The following is a 20,279-nucleotide window of genomic DNA, read 5'->3' as shown; positions in this document are numbered from 1 at the left end:
TGACTAGTTTTGTTTTGCTATTTCCTGGTACATGGAACATAGCCCCGCCCCCATATTCTGATTGGCCCACAGGCCAGTCAGTCAAATACAATGGATGACCACTGATATGTAACAACATCGATGGCAAAGGCAACAATGGCCATTATTAATACTCATTCAAAACAATCAATTCCGATTGGTTTATGTACTGTCAGTCAACAGTTTTCTATTTTACTACTTTTGAAGGGACCATCATGCAATAGTCTTCAACCAGGAAGCCAATTGCTCAAGAATGTTCTTCTCATCAACAATCTTTGGCTGGTTTTATAGGTTTTCAATTAGGCTAGGGTGAGGAAGGACCTAAGTAAGTTATGGAGAGCAAATAAATTCCTTATGCAAAATAGTTTAGAAATTAGACCATCTGATTGGTTGATGCAATTCTCATTAGGGATGGCCATCGGCCATCGGCCATCGATGTTTATAAACCATCGATGGGTTATTGTCGATGTTCAATAGTTTTTACATCGATGTGGGAGAACCAGATGGTTTCACACCATCAATGTCAAGTTAAAATGACTAGTTTTGTTTTGCTATTTCCTGGTACATGGAGCATAGCTCAACCCACGACACCTGTGAAGCCCCGCCCCCATATTCTGATTGGCCCACAGGCCAGTCAGTCAAATACAATGGATGACCACTGATATGTAAAAACATTGATGGCAAAGGCAACAATGGCCATCATTAATACTCATTCAAAACAATCCATTCCGATTGGTTTATGTACTGTCAGCCAACAGTTTTCTATTTTACTACTTTTGATGGGACCATCATGCAATAGTCTTCAACCAGGAAGCCAATTGGTCAAGAATGTTCTTCTCATCAACCATCTTTGGCTGGTTTTCAATTAGACTAGGGTGAGGAAGGACCTAAGTAAGTTGTGGAGAGCAAAGACATTCCTTATGCAAATTAGTTTGGAAATTAGACCATCTGATTGGTTGATGCAATTCTAATTAGGGATGGCCATCGGCCATCTGCCATCGATGGTTATAAACCATCTATGGGTTATGGTCGATGTTCAATAGTTTTTACATCGATGGGGGAGAACCAGATGGTTTCACACCATCAATGTCAAGTTAAAATGACTAGTTTTGTTTTGCTATTTCCTGGTACATAGAGCATAGCTCCACCCACGACACCAGTGAAGCCCCGCCCCCATATTCTGATTGGCCCACAGGCCAGTCAGTCAAATACAATGGATTAAAATCGATATGTTACAACATCGATGGCAAAGGCAACTATGTGCATCACTAATTCTCATTGAAAATAATCGATTCTAATTGGTTTATGTACTGTCAGTCAACAGTTTTCTATTTAACTACTTTAGGTGGGACCATCATGCAATTGTCTTCAACCAGCAAACCAATTGGTCAAAATTGTTCTTGTCATCCACCATCTTTAGCTAGTTTTGTAGGTTTTCAATTAGACTAGGGTGAGGAAAGACCTAAGTAAGTTATGGAAAATAAATAAAGCCCTTATAAAATTAGTTTAGAAATTAGACCATCTGATTGGTTGATGAAATTCTCATTAGGGATGGCCATCGGCCATTGACCATTGATGATTATAAACCATCGATGGGTTATGGTCGATGTTCAATAGTTTTGACATCGATGAGGGAGAACCAGATGGTTTCACACCATTAATGTCAAGTTAAAACGACTAGTTTTGTTTTGCTATTTCCTGGTACACCGAGCATAGCTCCACCCATGACACCAGTGAAGCCCCGCCCCCAGATTCTGATTGTCCCTCAGGCCAGTCAGTCAAATACAATGGATGACCACTGATATGTAACAACATCGATGGCAAAGGCAACAATGGCCATCATTAATACTCATTAAAAATAATCGATTCCGATTGGTTTATGTACTGTCAGTCAACAGTTTTCTATTTTACTACTTTTGATGGGACCATCATGCAATAGTCTTCAACCAGGAAACCAATTGGTCGAAAATGTTCTTGTTATCAACCATCTTTGGCTGGTTTTGTAGGTTTTCTATTAGACTAGGGTGAGGAAGGACCTAAGTAAGTTATGGAGAGCAAATCAATTCCTTATGCAAATTAGTTTGGAAATTAGACCATCTGATTGGTTGATGCAATTCTCATTAGGGATGACCCTCAATATTTATAAAACATCTATGAGTTATGGTCGATGTTCAATAGTTTTGACATCGATGGGGGAGAACCAGATGGTTTTACACCATCAATGTCAAGTTAAAACGACTAGTTTTGTTTTGCTATTTCCTGGTACACCGAGCATAGCTCCACCCACAACACCAGTGAAGCCCAGCCCCTCTATTCTGATTGGCCCACAGGCCAGTCAGTCAAATACAATTGATTAAAATCGATATGTTACAACATCGATGGCAAAGGCAACTATGTGCATCACTAATTCTCATTGAAAATAATCGATTCTGATTGGTTTATGTACTGTCAGTCAACAGTTTTCTTTTTTACTACTTTAGGTGGGACCATCATGCAATAGTCTTCAACCAGCAAACCAATTGGTCAAAATTGTTCTTGTCATCCACCATCTTTAGCTAGTTTTGTAGGTTTTCAATTAGACTAGGGTGAGGAAAGACCTAAGTAAGTTATAGAAAATAAATAAAGCCCTTATAAAATTAGTTTAGAAATTAGACCATCTGATTTGTTGATGAAATTCTCAGTAGGGATGGCCATCGGCCATTGACCATTGATGTTTATAAACCATCGATGGGTTATGGTCGATGTTCAATAGTTTTTACATCGATGGGGGAGAACCAGATGGTTTCACACCATCAATGTCAAGTTAAAACGACTAGTTTTGTTTTGCTTTTTCCTGGTACACGGAGCATAGCTCCACTAACGACACCAGTGAAGCCCCGCCCCCATATTCTGATTGGCCCACAGGCCAGTTAGTCAAATACAATGGATGACCACTGATATGTAACAACATCGATGGCAAAGGCAACAATGGCTATCATTAATACTCATTCAAAACAATCCATTCCGATTGGTTTATGTACTGTCAGTCAACAGTTTTCTATTTTACTACTTTTGATGGGACCATCATGCAATAGTCTTCACACACAAAGCCAATTGGTCAAGAATGTTCTTGTTATCAACCATCTTTGGCTGGTTTTGTAGGTTTTCAATTAGACTAGGGTGAGGAAGGACCTAAGTAAGCTATGGAGAGCAAATAAATTCCTTATGCAAATTAGTTTGGAAATTAGACCATCTGATTGGTTGATGCAATTCTCATTAGGGATGACCCTCAATATTTATAAAACATCTATGAGTTATGGTCGATGTTCAATAGTTTTGACATCGATGGGGGGAGAACTAGATGGTTTCACACCATCAATGTCAAGCTCAAATGACTAGTTTTTTTTTTGCTATTTCTTGGGACAAGGAGCATAGCTCCACCCACAACACCAGTGAAGCCCCGTCCCTGTATTCTCAATTGGCCCACAGGCCAGTCAGTCAAATACAATGGATGAAAATCGATATGTTACAACATCAATGGCAAAGGCAACTATGGGCATCACTAATTCTCATTGAAAATAATCGATTCTGATTGGTTTATGTACTGTCAGTCAACAGTTTTCTATTTTACTACTTTAGCTGGGACCATCATGCAATAGTCTTCAACCAGCAAGCCAATTGGTCAAGAATGTTCTTGTCATCCACCATCTTTGGCTAGTTTTGTAGGTTTTCAATTAGACTAGGGTGAGGAAAGACCTAATTAAGTTTTGGAAAAAAAATAAAGCCCTTATGCAAATTATTTTAGAAATTAGACCATCGGATTGGTTGATGCAATTCTCATTACGGATTGCCATCGGCCATCAACCATCGATATTTATACACCATCGTTGGGTTATGGTCGATGTTCAATAGTTTTGACATCGATGGGGGAGAACCATATGGTTTCACACCATCAATGTCAAGTTAAAACGACTAGTTTTGTTTTGCTATTTCCTGGGACAAGGAGCATAGCTCCACCCACAACACCAGTGAAGCCCCGCCCCTGTATTCTGATTGGCAGTCAGTCAAATACAATGGATGGAAATCGATATGTTACAACATCGATTTCAAAGGCAACTATGGGCATCGCTAATACTCATTGAAAATAATCGATTCTGATTGGTTTATGTAATGTCAGTCAACAGTTTTCTATTTTACTACTTTAGCTGGGACCATCATGCAATAGTCTTCAACCAGCATGCAAATTGGTCAAGAATGTTCTTGTCATCCACCATCTTTGGCTGGTTTTGTAGGTTTTCAATTAGACTAGGGTGAGGATGGACCTAAGTAAGTTATGGAGAGCAAATAAATTCCCTATGCAAATTATTTTGGAAATTAGACCATCTGATTGGTTGAAGCAATTCTCATTAGGGATGGCCATCGGCCATCGATGGGTTATGGTCGATGTTTAACAGTTTTTACATCGATGGGGGAGAACCAGATGGTTTCACACCATCCATGTCAAGCTCAAACTACTAGTTTTGTTTTGCTATTTCCTGGGACACGGAGCATAGCTCCACCCACGACAGCAGTAAAGTCCCGCCCCCATATTCTGATTGGCCCAAAGGCCAGTCAGTCAAATACAATGGATGACCACTGATATGTAACAACATCGATGGCAAAGGCAACAATGGCCATCATTAATACTCATTCAAAACAATCCATTCTGATTGGTTTATGTACTGTCAGTCAACAGTTTTCTATTTTACTACTTTTGATGGAACCATCATGCAATAGTCTTCAACCAGGAAGCCAATTGGTCAAGAATGTTCTTGTTATCAACCATCTTCGGCTGGTTTTGTAGGTTTTCAATTAGACTAGAGTGAGGAAGGACCTAAGTAAGTTATGGAGAGCAAATAAATTCCTTACGCAAATTAGTTTGTAAATTAGACCATCTGATTGGTTGATGCAATTCTCATTAGGGATGACCCTCAATATTTATAAAACATCTATGAGTCATGGTCGATGTTCAATAGTTTTGACATCGATGGGGGGAGAACCAGATGGTTTCACACCATCAATGTCAAGCTCAAATGACTAGTTTTGTTTTGCTATTTCCTTTGACAAGGAGCATAGCTCCACCCACAACACCAGTGAAGCCCCGCCCCTGTATTGTGATTGGCGCACAGGCCAGTCAGTCAAATACAATGGATGAGAATCGATATGTTACAACATCGATGGCAAAGGCAACTATGGCCATCATTAATACTCATTCAAAACAATCCATTCCAATTTGTTTATGTACTGTCAGTCAACAGTTTTCTATTTTACTACTTTTGATGGGACCATCATGCAATAGTATATAACCAGGAAGCCAATTGGTCAAGAATGTTCTTGTTATCAACCATCTTTGGCTGGTTTTGTAGGTTTTCAATTAGACCAGGGTGAGGAAGGAGCTAAGTAAGTTATGGAGAGCAAATAAATTCCTTATGCAAATTAGTTTGGAAATTAGACCATCTGATTGGTTGATGCAATTCTCATTAGGGATGACCCACAATATTTATAAAACATCTATGAGTTATGGTCGATGTTCAATAGTTTTGACATCGATGGGGGATGATCCAGATGGTTTCACACCATCAATGTCAAGCTCAAATGACTAGTTTTGTTTTGCTATTTCCTGGGACAAGGAGCATAGCCCCACCCCTGTATTCTGATTAGCCCACAGGCCAGTCAGTCAAACATAATGGATGAAAATTGATATTTTACAACATCGATGGCAAAGGCAACTATGGGCATCACTAATTCTCATTGAAAATTATCGTTTCTGATTGGTTTATGTACTGTCAGGCAACAGTTTTCTATTTTACTACTTTAGGTGGGACCATCATGCAATAGTCTTCAACCAACAAGCCAATTGGTCTAAATTGTTCTTGTCTTCCACCATCTTTAGCTGGTTTTGTAGGTTTTCAATTAGACTAGGGTGAGGAAAAACCTAAGTAAGTTATGGAAAACAAATAAAGCACTTATGCAAATTAGTTTAGAAATTAGACCATCTGATTGGTTGATGCAATTCTCATTAGGGATGGCCATCGACCATCGATGTTTATAAACCATCGATGTGTTATGGTCGATGTTCAATAGTTTTGACATCGATGGGGGAGAACCAGATGGTTTCACACCATCAATGTCAAGTTAAAACGACTAGTTTTGTTTTGCTATTTCCTGGTACACGGAGCATAGCTCCACCCACGACACCAGTAAAGACCCGCCCCCATATTCTGATTGGCCCACAGGCCAGTCAGTCAAATGCAATGGATGACCATTGATATGTAATATCCATGGCAAAGGCAACAATGGCCATCATTTACACTCATTCAAAACAATCAATTCCGATTGGTTTATGTACTGTCAGTCAACAGTTTTCTATTTTACTACTTTTGATGGGACCATCATGCAATAGTCTTCAACCAGGAAGCCAATTGGTAAAAAAAAAAAAATATTCTTGCTATCAACAATCTTTGCTGGTTTTGTGGGTTTTCAATTAGACTAGGGTGAGGAAGGACCTAAGTAAGTTATGGAGAGCAAATAAATTCCTTATGCAAATTAGTTTGGAAATTAGACCATCTGATTGGTTGATGCAATTCTCATTAGGGATGGCCATAGGCCATCGGCCATCGATGTTTATACAACATCGATGGGTTATGGTCGATGTCCAATAGTTTTTACATCGATGGGGGAGAACCAGATGGTTTCACACCATCAATGTCAAGCTCAAACTACTAGTTTTGTTTTGCTATTTCCTGGTACACGGAGCATAGCTCCACCCATGACACCAGTGAAGCCCAGCCCCCATATTCTGATTGGCCCACAGGCCAGTCAGTCAAATGCAATGGATGACCACTAATATGTAAAAACATTGATGGCAAAGGCAACAATGGCCATCATTAATACTCATTCAAAACAATCCATTCCGATTGGTTTATGTACTGTCAGTCAACAGTTTTCTATTTTACTACTTTTGATGGGACCATCATGCAATAGTCTTCAACCAGGAAGCCAATTGGTCAAGAATGTTCTTCTCATCAACCATCTTTGGCTGGTTTTATAGGTTTTCAATTAGACTAGGGTGAGGAAGGACCTAAGTAAGTTATGGAGAGCAAATAAATTCCTTATGCAAATTAGTTTGGAAATTAGACCATATGATTGGTTGATGCAATTCTCATTAGGGATGACCCTCAATATTTATAAAACATTTATGAGTTATGGTCGATGTTCAATAGTTTTGACATCGATGGGGGGAGATCCAGATGGTTTCACACCATCAATGTCAAGCCCAAATGACTAGTTTTGTTTTGCTATTTCCTGGGACAAGGAGCATAGCCCCACCCCTGTATTCTGATTAGCCCACAGGCCAGTCAGTCAAACACAATGGATGGAAATTAATATTTTACAACATCGATGGCAAAGGCAACTATGGGCATCACTAATTCTGATTGGTTTATGTACTGTCAGTCAACAGTTTTCTATTTTACTACTTTAGGTGGACCATCATGCAATAGTCTTTAACCAGCAAGCAAATTGGTCAAAATTGTTCTTGTCTTCCACCATCTTTAGCTAGTTTTGTAGGTTTTCAATTAGACTAGGGTGAGGAAAAACCTAAGTAAGTTATGGAAAACAAATAAAGCCCTTATGCAAATTAGTTTAGAAATTAGACCATCTGATTAGTTGATGCAATTCTCATTAGGGATGGCCATCGGCCATCGATGTTTATAAACCATCGATGGGTTATGGTCGATATCCAATAGTTTTTACATCGATGGGGGAGAACCAGATGGTTTCACACCATCAATGTCAAGTTAAAATGACTAGTTTTGTTTTGCTATTTCCTGGTACATGGAGCATAGCCCCGCCCCCATATTCTGATTGGCCCACAGGCCAGTCAGTCAAATACAATGGATGACCACTGATATGTAACAACCTCGTTGGCAAAGGCAACAATGGCCATCATTAATACTCATTCAAAACAATCCATTTTGATTGGTATATGTACTGTCAGTCAACAGTTTTCTATTTTACTACTTTAGGTGGGACCATCATGCAATAGTCTTCAACCAGCAAGCCAATTGGTCAAAATTGTTCTTGTCATCCACCACCTTTAGCTAGTTTTGTAGGTTTTCAATTAGACTAGGGTGAGGAAAGACCTAAGTAAGATATGGAGAGCAAATAAATGCCTTCTGCAAATAATTTTGGAAATTAGACCATCTGATTGGTTGATGCAATTCTCATTAGGGATGGCCATCGACCATCGATGTTTATAAACCATCGATGGGTTATGGTCGATGTCCAATAGTTTTTACATCGATGGGGGAGAACCAGATGGTTTCACACCATCAATGTCAAGCTCGAACTACTAGTTTTGTTTTGCTATTTCCTGGGACACGGAGCATAGCTCCACCCAGGACACCAGTGAAGCCCCGCCCCCATATTCTGATTGGCCCACAGGCTAGTCAGTCAAATACAATGGATGATCACTGATATGTAAAAACATTGATGGCAAAGGCAACAATGGCCATCATTAATACTCATTGAAAATAATCGATTCCGATTGGTTTATGTACCGTCAGTCAACAGTTTTCTATTTTACTACTTTTGATGGGACCATCATGCAATAGTCTTCAACCAGGAAGCCAATTGGTCGAAAATGTTCTTGTTATCAACCATCTTTGGCTGATTTTGTAGGTTTTCAATTAGACTAGGGTGAGGAAGGACCTAAGTAAGTTATGGAGAGCAAATCAATTCCTTATGCAAATTAGTTTGGAAATTAGACCATCTGATTGGTTGATGCAATTCTCATTAGGGATGACCCTCAATATTTATAAAACATCTATGAGTTATGGTCGATGTTCAATAGTTTTGACATCGATGGGGGAGAACCAGATGGTTTTACACCATCAATGTCAAGTTAAAACGACTAGTTTTGTTTTGCTATTTCCTGGTACACCGAGCATAGCTCCACCCACAACACCAGTGAAGCCCAGTCCCTCTATTCTGATTGGCCCACAGGCCAGTCAGTCAAATACAATGGATTAAAATCGATATGTTACAACATCGATGGCAAAGGCAACTATATGCATCACTAATTCTCATTGAAAATAATCGATTCTGATTGGTTTATGTACTGTCAGTCAACAGTTTTCTTTTTTACTACTTTAGGTGGGACCATCATGCAATAGTCTTCAACCAGCAAACCAATTGGTCAAAATTGTTCTTGTCATCCACCATCTTTAGCTAGTTTTGTAGGTTTTCAAATAGACTAGGGTGAGGAAAGACCTAAGTAAGTTATAGAAAATAAATAAAGCCCTTATAAAATTAGTTTAGAAATAAGACCATCTGATTTGTTGATGAAATTCTCAGTAGGGATGGCCATCGGCCATTGACCATTGATGTTTATAAACCATCGATGGGTTATGGTCGATGTTCAATAGTTTTTACATCGATGGGGGAGAACCAGATGGTTTCACACCATCAATGTCAAGTTAAACCACTAGTTTTGTTTTGCTATTTCCTGGTACACGGAGCATAGCTCCACTAACGACACCAGTGAAGCCCCGCCCCCATATTCTGATTGGCCTACAGGCCAGTCAGTCAAATACAATGGATGACCACTGATATGTAACAACATCGATGGCAAAGGCAACAATGGCTATCATTAATACTCATTCAAAACAATCCATTCCGATTGGTTTATGTACTGTCAGTCAATAGTTTTCTATTTTACTACTTTTGATGGGACCATCATGCAATAGTCTTCACACACAAAGCCAATTGGTCAAGAATGTTCTTGTTATCAACCATCTTTGGCTGGTTTTGTAGGTTTTCAATTAGACTAGGGTGAGGAAGGACCTAAGTAAGCTATGGAGAGCAAATAAATTCCTTATGCAAATTAGTTTGGAAATTAGACCATCTGATTGGTTGATGCAATTCTCATTAGGGATGACCCTCAATATTTATAAAACATCTATGAGTTATGGTCGATGTTCAATAGTTTTGACATCGATGGGGGGAGAACTAGATGGTTTCACACCATCAATGTCAAGCTCAAATGACTAGTTTTTTTTTTGCTATTTCCTGGGACAAGGAGCATAGCTCCACCCACAACACCAGTGAAGCCCCGTCCCTGTATTCTCAATTGGCCCACAGGCCAGTCAGTCAAATACAATGGATGAAAATCGATATGTTACAACATCAATGGCAAAGGCAACTATAGGCATCACTAATTCTCATTGAAAATAATCGATTCTGATTGGTTTATGTACTGTCAGTCAACAGTTTTCTATTTTACTACTTTAGCTGGGACCATCATGCAATAGTCTTCAACCAGCAAGCCAATTGGTCAAGAATGTTCTTGTCATCCACCATCTTTGGCTAGTTTTGTAGGTTTTCAATTAGACTAGGGTGAGGAAAGACCTAATTAAGTTTTGGAAAAAAAATAAAGCCCTTATGCAAATTAGTTTAGAAATTAGACCATCTGATTGGTTGATGCAATTCTCATTACGGATGGCCATCGGCCATCAACCATCGATATTTATAAACCATCGTTGGGTTATGGTCGATGTTCAATAGTTTTGACATCGATGGGGGAGAACCATATGGTTTCACACCATCAATGTCAAGTTAAAACGACTAGTTTTGTTTTGCTTTTTCCTGGGACAAGGAGCATAGCTCCACCCACAACACCAGTGAAGCCCCGCCCCTGTATTCTGATTGGCAGTCAGTCAAATACAATGGATGGAAATCGATATGTTACAACATCGATTTCAAAGGCAACTATGGGCATCGCTAATTCTCATTGAAAATAATCGATTCTGATTGGTTTATGTAATGTCAGTCAACAGTTTTCTATTTTACTACTTTAGCTGGGAGCATCATGCAATAGTCTTCAACCAGCATGCGAATTGGTCAAGAATGTTCTTGTCATCCACCATCTTTGGCTGGTTTTGTAGGTTTTCAATTAGACTAGGATGAGGATGGACCTAAGTAAGTTATGGAGAGCAAATAAATTCCCTATGCAAATTATTTTGGAAATTAGACCATCTGATTGGTTGATGCAATTCTCATTAGGGATGGCCATCGGCCATCGATGGGTTATGGTCGATGTTTAACAGTTTTTACATCGATGGGGGAGAACCAGATGGTTTCACACCATCCATGTCAAGCTCAAACTACTAGTTTTGTTTTGCTATTTCCTGGGACACGGAGCATAGCTCCACCCACGACAGCAGTAAAGTCCCGCCCCCATATTCTGATTGGCCCAAAGGCCAGTCAGTCAAATACAATGGATGACCACTGATATGTAACAACATCGATGGCAAAGGCAACAATGGCCATCATTAATACTCATTCAAAACAATCCATTCCGATTGGTTTATGTACTGTCAGTCAACAGTTTTCTATTTTACTACTTTTGATGGAACCATCATGCAATAGTCTTCAACCAGGAAGCCAATTGGTCAAGAATGTTCTTGTTATCAACCATCTTCGGCTGGTTTTGTAGGTTTTCAATTAGAATAGAGTGAGGAAGGACCTAAGTAAGTTATGGAGAGCAAATAAATTTCTTACGCAAATTAGTTTGTAAATTAGACCATCTGATTGGTTGATGCAATTCTCATTAGGGATGACCCTCAATATTTATAAAACATCTATGAGTTATGGTCGATGTTCAATAGTTTTGACATCGATGGGGGGAGAACCAGATGGTTTCACACCATCAATGTCAAGCTCAAATGACTAGTTTTGTTTTGCTATTTCCTGGGACAAGGAGCATAGCCCCACCCCTGTATTCTGATTAGCCCACAGGCCAGTCAGTCAAATATAATGGATGAAAATTGATATTTTACAACATCGATGGCAAAGGCAACTATGGGCATCACTAATTCTCATTGAAAATTATCATTTCTGATTGGTTTATGTACTGTCAGTCAACAGTTTTCTATTTTACTACTTTAGGTGGGACCATCATGCAATAGTCTTCAACCAACAATCCAATTGGTCAAAATTGTTCTTGTCTTCCACCATCTTTAGCTGGTTTTGTAGGTTTTCAATTAGACTAGGGTGAGGAAAAACCTAAGTAAGTTATGGAAAACAAATAAAGCACTTATGCAAATTAGTTTAGAAATTAGACCATCTGATTGGTTGATGCAATTCTCATTAGGGATGGCCATCGACCATCGATGTTTATAAACCATCGATGTGTTATGGTCGATGTTCAATAGTTTTGACATCGATGGGGGAGAACCAGATGGTTTCACACCATCAATGTCAAGTTAAAACGACTAGTTTTGTTTTGCTATTTCCTGGTACACGGAGCATAGCTCCACCCACGACACCAGTAAAGACCCGCCCCCATATTCTGATTGGCCCACAGGCCAGTCAGTCAAATGCAATGGATGGCCATTGATATGTAATATCCATGGCAAAGGCAACAATGGCCATCATTTACACTCATTCAAAACAATCAATTCCGATTGGTTTATGTACTGTCAGTCAACAGTTTTCTATTTTACTACTTTTGATGGGACCATCATGCAATACTCTTCAACCAGGAAGCCAATTGGTAAAAAAAAAAAAATATTCTTGCTATCAACAATCTTTGCTGGTTTTGTGGGTTTTCAATTAGACTAGGGTGAGGAAGGACCTAAGTAAGTTATGGAGAGCAAATAAATTTCTTATGCAAATTAGTTTGGAAATTAGACCATCTGATTGGTTGATGCAATTCTCATTAGGGATGGCCATAGGCCATCGGCCATCGATGTTTATACAACATCGATGGGTTATGGTCGATGTCCAATAGTTTTTACATCGATGGGGGAGAACCAGATGGTTTCACACCATCAATGTCAAGCTCAAACTACTAGTTTTGTTTTGCTATTTCCTGGTACACGGAGCATAGCTCCACCCATGACACCAGTGAAGCCCCGCCCCCATATTCTGATTGGCCCACAGGCCAGTCAGTCAAATGCAATGGATGACCACTAATATGTAAAAACATTGATGGCAAAGGCAACAATGGCCATCATTAATACTCATTCAAAACAATCCATTCCGATATGTTTATGTACTGTCAGTCAACAGTTTTCTATTTTACTACTTTTGATGGGACCATCATGCAATAGTCTTCAACCAGGAAGCCAATTGGTCAAGAATGTTCTTCTCATCAACCATCTTTGGCTGGTTTTATAGGTTTTCAATTAGACTAGGGTGAGGAAGGACCTAAGTAAGTTATGGAGAGCAAATAAATTCCTTATGCAAATTAGTTTGGAAATTAGACCATCTGATTGGTTGATGCAATTCTCATTAGGGATGACCCTCAATATTTATAAAACATCTATGAGTTATGGTCGATGTTCAATAGTTTTGACATCGATGGGGGGAGATCCAGATGGTTTCACACCATCAATGTCAAGCTCAAATGACTAGTTTTGTTTTGCTATTTCCTGGGACAAGGAGCATAGCCCCACCCCTGTATTCTGATTAGCCCACAGGCCAGTCAGTCAAACACAATGGATGGAAATTAATATTTTACAACATCGATGGCAAAGGCAACTATGGGCATCACTAATTCTGATTGGTTTATGTACTGTCAGTCAACAGTTTTCTATTTTACTACTTTAGGTGGACCATCATGCAATAGTCTTCAACCAGCAAGCAAATTGGTCAAAATTGTTCTTGTCTTCCACCATCTTTAGCTAGTTTTGTAGGTTTTCAATTAGACTAGGGTGAGGAAAAACCTAAGTAAGTTATGGAAAACAAATAAAGCCCTTATGCAAATTAGTTTAGAAATTAGACCATCTGATTAGTTGATGCAATTCTCATTAGGGATGGCCATCGGCCATCGATGTTTATAAACCATCGATGGGTTATGGTCGATATCCAATAGTTTTTACATCGATGGGGGAGAACCAGATGGTTTCACACCATCAATGTCAAGTTAAAATGACTAGTTTTGTTTTGCTATTTCCTGGTACATGGAGCATAGCCCCGCCCCCATATTCTGATTGGCCCACAGGCCAGTCAGTCAAATACAATGGATGACCACTGATATGTAACAACCTCGTTGGCAAAGGCAACAATGGCCATCATTAATACTCATTCAAAACAATCCATTCCGATTGGTATATGTACTGTCAGTCAACAGTTTTCTATTTTACTACTTTAGGTGGGACCATCATGCAATAGTCTTCAACCAGCAAGCCAATTGGTCAAAATTGTTCTTGTCATCCACCACCTTTAGCTAGTTTTGTAGGTTTTCAATTAGACTAGGGTGAGGAAAGACCTAAGTAAGATATGGAGAGCAAATAAATGCCTTCTGCAAATAATTTTGGAAATTAGACCATCTGATTGGTTGATGCAATTCTCATTAGGGATGGCCATCGACCATCGATGTTTATAAACCATCGATGGGTTATGGTCGATGTCCAATAGTTTTTACATCGATGGGGGAGAACCAGATGGTTTCACACCATCAATGTCAAGCTCGAACTACTAGTTTTGTTTTGCTATTTCCTGGGACACGGAGCATAGCTCCACCCACGACACCAGTGAAGCCCCGCCCCCATATTCTGATTGGCCCACAGGCTAGTCAGTCAAATACAATGGATGATCACTGATATGTAAAAACATTGATGGCAAAGGCAACAATGACCATCATTAATACTCATTCAAAACAATACATTCCGATTGGTTTATGTACTGTCAGTCAACAGTTTTCTATTTTACTACTTTTGATGGGACCATCATGCAACGGTCTTCAATCAGGCAGCCAATTGGTCAAGAATGTTTTTCTCATCAACCATCTTTGGCTGGTTATATAGTTTTTATTTAGACTAGGGTGAGGAAGGACCTAAGTAAGTTATGGAGAGCAAATAAATTCCTTATGCAAATTAGTTTAGAAATTAGACCATCTGATTGGTTGATGCAATTCTCATTAGGGATAGCCATCGGCCATCGATGTTTATAAACCATCGATGGGTTATGGTCGATGTTCAATAGTTTTTACATCGATGGGGGAGAACCAGATGTTTTTACACCATCAATGTCAAGTTAAAATGACTAGTTTTGTTTTGCTATTTCCTGGTACATGGAGCATAGCCCCGCCCCCATATTCTGATTGGCCCACAGGCGAGTCAGTCAAATACAATGGATGACCACTGATATGTAACAACATCGTTTGCAAAGGCAACAATGTCCATCATTAATACTCATTCAAAACAATCCATTCCGATTGGTTTATGTACTGTAAGTCAACAGTTTTCAATTTTACTACTTTTGATGGGACCATCATGCAATAGTCTTCAACCAGGAAGCCAATTGGCCAAGAATGTTCTTGTTCTCAACCATCTTTGGCTGGTTTTGTAGGTTTTCAATTAGACTAGGGTGAGGAAGGACCTAAGTAAGTTATGGAGAGCAAATAAATTCCTTATGCAAATTTGTTTGGAAATTAGACCATCTGATTGGTTGATGCAATTCTCATTAGGGATGACCCTCAATAATTATAAAACATCTATGAGTTATGGTCGATGTTCAATAGTTTTGACATCGATGGGTGGAGAACCAGATGGTTTCACACCATCAATGTCAAGCTCAAAATACTAGTTTTGTTTTGCTATTTCCTGGGACACGGAGCATAGCCCCACCCCCATATTCTGATTGGCCCACAGGCCAGTCAGTGAATACAATGGATGACCACTGATATGTAACAACATCGATGGCAAAGGCAACAATGGCCATCATTAATACTCATTCAAAACAATCCATTCCGATTGGTTTATGTACTGTCAGTCAACAGTTTTCTATTTTACTACTTTTGATGGGACCATCATGCAATAGTCTTCATCCAGGAAGCCAATTGGTCAAGAATGTTCTTGTTTTCAACAATCTTTGGCTGGTTGTGTAGGTTTTGTAGGTTTTCAATTAGACTAGGGCGAGGAAGGACCTAAGTAAGTTATGGAGAGCAAATAAATTCCCTATGCAAATTAGTTTGGAAATTAGACCTTCTGATTGGTTGATGCAATTCTCATTAGGTATGACCCTCAATATTTATAAAACATCTATGAGTTATGGTCGATGTTCAATAGTTTTGACATCGATGGGGGGAGAACCAGATGGTTTCACATCATCAATGTAAAGCTCAAATGACTAGTTTTGTTTTGCTATTTCCTGGGACAAGGAGCATAGCTCCACCCACAACACCAGTAAAGCCCCGCCCCTGTATTCTGATTGGCCCACAGGCCAGTCAGTCTTATACAATGGATGAAAATCGATATGTTACAACATCGATGGCAAAGGCAACTATGGGCATCACTAATTCTCATTGAAAATAATCAATTCTGATTGGTTTATGTACTGTCAGTCAACAGTTTTCTATTTTACTACTTTAGGTGGGAATATCATGCAATAGTCTTCAACCAGCAAGCCAGTTGGTCAAGTATGTTCTTATCATCCACCATCTTTGGCTAGTTTTGTAGATTTTCAATTAGATTATGGTGAGGAAAGACCTATGTAAGTTATGGAAAACAAATAAATTCCTTATGCAAATTAGTTTAGAAATTAGACCATCTGATTGGTTGATGCAATTCTCAATAGGGATGGCCATCGGCCATCGATGTTTATAAACCATCAATTGGTTATGGTCGATGTTTAGTAGTTTTTACATCGATGGGGGAGAACCAGATGGTTTCACACCATCAATGTCAAGCTCAAACTACTAGTTTTGTTTTGCTATTTCCTGGGACACGGAGCATAGCTCCACCCACGACAACAGTGAAGCCCCGGCCCCATATGCTGATTGGCCCAAAGGCCAGTCAGTCAAATACAATGGATGACCACTGATATGTAACAACATCGATGGCAAAGGCAACAATGGCTATCATTAATACTCATTCAAAACAATCCATTCCGATTGGTTTATGTACTGTCAGTCAACAGTTTTCTATTTTACTACTTTTGATGGGACCATCATGCAATAGTCTTAACCCAGGAAGCCAATTGGTCAAGAATGTTTTTGTTATCAACCATCTTTGGCTGGTTTTGTAGGTTTTCAATTAGACTAGGGCAGTGTTTTTCAACCACTGTGCCGTGGCACACTAGTGTGCCTTGAACTGTTCTCAAGTGTGCCCCCAGATCTAGAGATGCCCAAACCAGTTTACAGCCACCACCAGCTCAACTGTTATTTACTGGTCTCTTTTCACTTAAAGGGCCAATGTATTTTATTTTTGATACCTGTGGGGACCAGGGTGATTGTTTTTTATATGGGGACCAATAGGTTTGTTTTTTTCCTGTGGGGATCTCATGGTGTGCCTTGGCAATTTTAAAATCTTATTTAGTGTGCCACAAGGTAAAAAGGTTGAAAATCACTGGACTAGGGTGAGGAAGGACCTAAGTAAGTTATGGAGAGCAAATAAATTCCTTATGCAAATTAGTTTGGAAATTAGACCTTCTGATTGGTTGATGCAATTCTCATTAGGGATGACCCTCAATAATTATAAAACATCTATGAGTTATGGTCGATGTTCAATAGTTTTGACATCGATGGGGGGAGAACCAGATGGTTTCACACCATCAATGTCAAGCTCAAATGACTATTTTTTTTGCTATTTCCTGGGACAAGGAGCATAGCTCCTCCCACAACACCAGTGAAGACCCGCCCCTGTATTCTGATTGGCCCACAGTCCAGTCAGTCAAATACAATGGATGAAAATCGATATGTTACCACATCGATGGCAAAGGCAACTTTGGGCATCACTAATTCTCATTAAAAATAATCGATTCTAACTGGTTTATGTACTGTCAGTCAACAGTTTTCTATTTTACTACTTTAGCTGGGACCATCATGCAATAGTCTTCAACAAGCAAGCCAATTGGTCAAGAATGTTCTTGTTATCAACCATATTTGGCTGGTTTTGTAGGTTTTCAATTAGACTAGGGTGAGGAAAGACCTAAGTAAGTTATGGAAAACAAATAAAGCCCTTATGCAAATTAGTTTAGAAATTAGACCATCTGATTGGTTGATGCAATTCTCATTAGGGATGGCCATCGGCCATCGACGTTTATAAACCATCGATGGGTTATGGTCGATGTTCAATAGTTTTGGCATCGATGGGGGAGAACCAGATGGTTTCACACCATCAATGTCAAGTTAAAATGACTAGTTTTGATTTGCTATTTCCTGGGACATGGAGCATAGCCCCGCCCCCATATTCTGATTGGCCCACAGGCCAGTCAGTTAAATACAATGGATGACCACTGATATGTAACAACATCGATGGCAAAGGCCACAATGGCCATCATTAATACTCATTCAAAACAATCCTTTCCGATTGGTTTATTTACTGTCAGACAACAGTTTTCTATTTTACTTCTTTTGATGAGACCATCATGCAATAGTCTTCAACCAGGAAGCCAATTTGTCAAGAATGTTCTTGTTATCAACCTTTTTTGGCTGGTTTTGTTGGTTTGCAATTAGACTAGGGTGAGGAAGGACCTAAGTAAGTTACGGAGAGCAAATAAATTCCTTATGCAAATTATTTTAGAAATTATACCATCTGATTGGTTGATGCAATTCTCATTAGGGATGGCCATCGGTCATCGATGTTTATAAACCATCGATGGGTTATGGTCGATGTTCAATAGTTTTGACATCGATGGGGGAGAACCAGATGGTTTCACACCATCAATGTCAAGTTAAAACGACTAGTTTTGTTTTGCAATTTCCTGGTACACGGAGCATAGCTCCACCCACGACACCAGTGAAGCCCCGCCCCCATATTCTGATTGGCCCACAGGCCACTCAGTGAAATACAATGGATGACCACTGATATGTAACAACATCGATGGCAAAGGCAACAATGGCCATCACTAATACTCATTCAAAACAATCCATTCCGATTGGTTTATGTACTGTCAGTCAACAGTTTTCTATTTTACTACTTTTGATGGGACCATCATACAATAGTCTTCACACACAAAGCCAATTGGTCAAGAATGTTCTTGTTATCAACCATCTTTGGCTGGTTTTGTAGGTTTTAAATTAGACTAGGGTGAGGAAGGACCTAAGTAAGCTATGGAGAGCAAATAAATTCCTTATGCAAATTAGTTTAGACATTAGACCATCTGATTGGTTGATGCAATTCTCATTAGGGATGGCCATCGGCCATCGATCATCGATGTTTATGAACCCTCAATAGGTTATGGTCGATGTTCAATAGTTTTGACATCGATGATGGAGAACCAGATGGTTTCACACCATCAATGTCAAGTTAAAACGACTAGTTTTGTTTTGCTATTTCCTGGTACACGGAGCATAGCTCCACCCACGAAGCCCCGCACCCATATTCTGATTGGCCCACTGGCCAGTCAGTCAAATACAATGGATGACCACTGATATGTAACAACGTCGATGGCAAAGGCAACAATGGCCATCATTAATACTCATTCAAAACAATCCATTCCGATTGGTTTATGTACTGTCATTCAACAGTTTTCTATTTTACTACTTTTGATGGGACCATCATGCAATAGTCTTCACCCAGGAAGCCAATTGGTCAAGAATGTTCTTGTTATCAACCATCTTTGGCTGGTTTTGTAGGTTTTCAATTAGACTAGGGTGAGGAAGGACCTAAGTAAGTTATGGAGAGCAAATAAATGCCTTATTCAAATTAGTTTGGAAATTAGACCATCTGATTGGTTGATGCAATTCTCATTAGGGATGACCCTCAATATTTATAAACCATCGATCGGTTATGGTCGATGTTCAATAGTTTTGACATCGATGGGGGAGAACCAGATAGTTTCACACCATCAATGTCAAGCTCAAATGACTAGTTTTGTTTTGCTATTTCCTGGGACAAGGAGCATAGCTCCACCCACCACACCAGTGAAGCCCCGCCCCTGTATTTTGATAGGCCCACAGGCCAGTCAGTGAAATACAATGGATGAAAATCGATATGTTACAACATTGATGGCAAAGGCAACAATGGCCATCATTAATACTCATTCAAAACAAATCATTCAAATTGGTTTATGTACTGTTAGTCAACAGTTTTCTATTTTATTACTTTTGATGGGACCATCATGCAATAGTCTTCAACCAGGAAGCCAATTGGTCAAGAATGTTCTTCTTATCAACCGTCTTTGGCTGGTTTTTAGGTTTTCAATTAGACTAGGGTGAGGAAGGACCTAAGTAAGTTATGTAGAGCAAATAAATTCCTTATGCAAATTATTTTAGAAATTAGACCATCTGATTG

The sequence above is a fragment of the Crinia signifera genome, chromosome 8 (assembly GCF_055691185.1).
Source record: "Crinia signifera chromosome 8, ASM5569118v1, whole genome shotgun sequence".
Taxonomy (NCBI): Eukaryota; Metazoa; Chordata; class Amphibia; order Anura; family Myobatrachidae; genus Crinia; species Crinia signifera.
This window is presented reverse-complemented; position numbering follows the sequence as displayed.